General features: G+C 34.0%; 1 long non-coding RNA gene across 1 annotated transcript; it reads right to left on the bottom strand.

The window, feature by feature from the left end:
• Window positions 1–623: 623 nt before the first annotated feature.
• Window positions 624–2,255, bottom strand: LOC135739150 (uncharacterized). The gene is made up of 4 exons (XR_010528839.1): window positions 2,125–2,255; window positions 1,817–1,856; window positions 841–887; window positions 624–760 (listed from the first exon to the last, which is right to left on the bottom strand). It is a non-coding gene; the product is annotated as an uncharacterized lncRNA (long non-coding RNA).
• Window positions 2,256–4,557: the final 2,302 nt, after the last annotated feature.

Genomic DNA, 4,557 nt, shown 5'->3' on the forward strand with positions numbered 1-4,557 from the left:
GCGGAGTTATTAGCACTCGCGAGGGCGCTGCCTGCGCAGTGAACGTGAGTTTTCTCCAATGAGGGGGAGAAGGGGCGAATTTGGTGGGATGTTTTTACAAATTACTCCACAGCACTTACTGTGTATTAGTTGTGAGCAGACAGTGTCAATCAATGTATTGGATATTAAGAAAACGCCAACCATAAATGTAAAGCAAACAGATTTTCCTAACAAGCAACCTTATTTCTTTAAATAAGCCCAAAAAACCGCAACCCGTGATTTTTTAACGCAACTTGCAAAATTAAGAAGCCTGAGGTCGCGTATTATAAGCGGACTTGGCAACCATTGTTCTATTTTGAAATAAAGAGTTAGTATAGATTTAACAAAATGTGTTTTTGAGAAGAAAATTATCCATTTGGGCAATAGTGTTTTGTAGGTGTGTGAGTCTGTGTTAAGAGTTTAGAAAAAGTATCTAAAGTATGGGTAAGCGCTTGTTAGCAATTGAAAAAACTGTAATAGTAGCATTTATTTATACATGTACTTTGTGGTTGGTGAAAATGGCCACTAGGGGGACTCTTTATTATAGTAGTCTAATGTTTACTAAAGAATAGCATCTTTTATTTATTTTTTAGGACATAAACTTATTCATCTTTTGTTTATAGGACATAACACGTCACATGCAGAATATACAGTTTCTTGATCATCTCTGTCTGTGTCCACTTTGCTTATAGATTAACTGCATTAAATACTCCACTTCAGTGTAAGTCAGATCTTCTTCACCCTGTCCAGAACAAAATTCAGTGAAATATGAACAAAAAAGTTTTGAACAAAACAAAAACACTTGCACATAATTTTACTCACATTGTGTTCTGTTGAAATGTTGTTTTGGTTTACAAGTGATGCTCCTTCTAAAAAAATAGTACACACATCAGAATGAAACAGTATGAATAGCACAGATGAGATAAGACTGAGGGTACCAAGTAGTGATCTTGTGCGATATTAAAATGTCACAAGATTTCTCGTGAAGGTGAAATGGTGTCTCTTGATATTAGCATAAAGTTGAGTTTGGCAAAACCTTCAACATTGCAACATTATATTTTGACTTTTACTGTGTGTGCTTTTTTTGGGTTTCCAAGGATTAGCTTAAGCCAGGAGTAGACCTTAGTTTAATTTAGAAATATAGTTTGAACAAACATGCCTTACTTAAAATGCACACAAGTAATTTTGAGGCAAAACAAAAGGGCACTGATGTATTTTAAAATATGTCAGTGCAAGTTGTTTTCAGTTTGGACAGCTCTTACATTTATTTTAGTATCCCTGTCCGGGAAACCGCCCCTTAATGTATGTTCTTGCTCAAGAATTATAATGGCTGTAACATATTTTTTTCGAAAGAATTGGACAAATATTAAAGGTTTAAGTGGATTTAAACGTTCTTAGGCCAAAAGTAAGCCTTTTCTCAATCTAAAAAATAAAAATAACGAGTATGGTGGCGCCCTCTGCAGACATTTGTTATAATACATAATGCTGGCTTTATAATGTTTTTGTTTTAAAAAAAACATGTGTTACTTGGTTTTGATACTTTATTTGAACCAATTATTATTGCATCATCATGTAATTTGAAAGGTTATTGCTCACTTACATAAAATATCAAATTACTTTATTATCAATTACCAACATAATTGTTAGTTAAAACATTTTAGATTTTGTAGTTTCAGTTTCCCATATATTTCTCATATATATCATATATTTTATCATTGAGGATTTCTTAGAAAGTGTAAAAATCTTGTTTGTGAACCCAATCTCGTGTCTAGTCACACCACTTGTACCAAGTACTTACTATGTCCTCTTTTTCCATACCAAACAAGCAGTGATGGGCTCTATAAATGAAAATGACAGATTACAATATTAGAATGTCACTCAGTGGAGGCCTATTAAATGTATAGTTATTAATAGTAGCCATAAGCTAAATCAAAACGCCATTTTAAAATTTCTAAAGTATTAACTGAATTAATTAATTAACTATTTAGTAACAATTATTAGGACAATTATTGATTTTTTTAGTTCTTGTGCCACTTTAAACCACATTTTATTTATTAGAAACACTTAACAAAGTCTCTAAATATTATTGTTTTACAAGCTACTCACCAATTTCAGCACTGTCCACTTTTAGAAAAAGAAACAGATAGTGTCATTTTAATTTAAACACATTTTCAGCTTGTTTACACTACATTACAGTATTTTAGATTATTTAAAAACACAAACAAATAAATACTGACTGTGGTATAGCCTATATCTAGTCACCAACAACAACGAGAACATGAAACTTGCTAGAACAGTTTGATTTACTGTGGCAAACAGTTTACTGTGACTAAAATATTCAGGTTTAATAAGCATTCAGTTGACTTTTTCTTCATATTTCTGCCATTACACACAATACATTTATTGAAATGTCATTCAGTTAACAATTAAATTAGACTCAACAGAGAAAATGGCATGACTGGAATTATAATAAAATACCTCTGAACAACTGACATGATTAAACAGAAACAACATCTCTTGGAAAATCGTGAAACATAAAAAAGCATTTAAAAACGGAATATATTTTTATCAATCAGGGAAAAGCAAAACAAAATGAAAGTGTTTGTTTACCCCAAAATTACATTTTTTTCATACATAACTTACCCATGTGTCGTTCTAAACCACCAAGTCCTTCGATTGTTTTCAGAACACATTTTAAGATATTTTTGATGAAAACCGGGAGGCTTGTTACTGTCCTGCATTTTTATTTTCACTTCAGAATGTCACTTTATAGTTGTAATGACTGAGCCAGATCAGACACACAATAACTTCTTATATTTCGTAATTATATAAGCGCAGACCCTCACCCAACAAGCAGGCAAGGCACTATGGCAACACATCAAGATTGGAATTTTATGAATGTGGGAGATTTGGAGACAGACAAAGAAACTTTCTATTTAGTCATGCATGTTTTCACTTATAAATGTATAAGGGATATGTCTTAATCAACTATTTCTAATTATGTTCTTGGTGTTTATGTTAAATCAGTATTAACCCAAACTAGTTTAAATGAATGTTTAGTATTACTTACTTAATCCAAATCATATCTAGACCTTGTTTGGTCTCTATGTGTTCCATTTTTGATTTCCTGAATGATAATATGCTTTATGTTTAGGAAACTCTTCTTCATAATAATATTATGAAACTCTTTAACATTTCCACCTCAACATCCAACTGAATTCCATATGCTAAACAGCATGTTGGAAGACAAAGACAGTAAAATTTCCCTCTAAAAGTATGACCTCTGATTGGGTCCGACACCTCTTTAAGGTGTGACGTCTTTACAGCTAAAGACCCCTGCCTAAGAACACACCCAGAGTTCTGTGCAGCTGCGAGTTGTTCGGAGTTCTTGTGAAGTTCTTAGGAGTCAAGCCCAAAATGGGCGAAGACCCCATTTGAAACTGTTCGTTTTCTTTTTCTTCCTCCACCATTGCAGTCTATGGCAGCCTTTAGAACCGTACGTAGGAAAGTTATGAAATTTGGCACACTGATAGAGGAAAAAAAGTCCAAAAAGTATCCACAGCAAATTTGGAGTCTGTATCTCTAACCCGCTAGAGCCACCAACAGTCCAAATTTGCACTTGTGTTTTTGCTTATAACTTCTGACCTGTAAACTTCTTGTTGCCTCTGATTCCTTAGCTCAAGTCAATTCGATTGGACCCCATGACGTCATTTTCCATCAAGATAAATTTTATGCCATTTTGATTTATTCATAAACTAACTTTCGCAAACTTGTCCTAGAGCTTTTGCCTGATTGCCACGAAAAACGGTATGTAGCATCTAGAGACACTCACGGCAAAAGGTTATTAAAAGAATTTTGTGTCGTATAACGCGTCAACAAATTTTACATAGAGCAGGAAAAAACGGATTTGAGGCTGTATCTTTGCCTATTGACACAAACTTGTGATGCCAGTCAGGAACCGAGGGGGCATGCCCAGTTTTATAACAGTGCCACCTAGTGGTCAGACAAATGTTTTATACGCCTATAACTTTGGCTGAGGTTCTATGTATTTTCATGGGACTTGTTTCCATGGAGTCCTGAATAGTTGCCGAATCTAACGATACCAAACATGGCAGGATTCGCTCTACGGTTAGCCTTGTACCACAAAATAGCAAGTAAAAAACACACACAAATATCTTCGGAAACGTTATTCTGATCGACTCAAAAACGCCATAAGAAGAACAATGCATTACCTACTGAACAAAAACCTCTATTAGCGCTATATTAAATTTTCATCAGACATGGGCGAAATTTACGAAAAACGTGTTTTTTGTGTTTTTTACACATAAATGGTTATAATTTCGGAACGAAAATTTTGCGTTTTTTTTTCACCAGATTTGATACGCTGATGTATGACCATAGTCTGAGGCCACACAAAAAATTGTATTCTTGCACCGCTAGTTGGCCTCATAATTGAACAAAACCTTTGATATCCAGCAAGCCCTATGGTCATACAACTGTTTCTTTGCTAAACTAAAGTGTTTAGTCATGAAACTAGCT

This window comes from Paramisgurnus dabryanus, chromosome 12, assembly GCF_030506205.2.
Source record: "Paramisgurnus dabryanus chromosome 12, PD_genome_1.1, whole genome shotgun sequence".
In the NCBI taxonomy this organism is placed as follows: Eukaryota; Metazoa; Chordata; class Actinopteri; order Cypriniformes; family Cobitidae; genus Paramisgurnus; species Paramisgurnus dabryanus.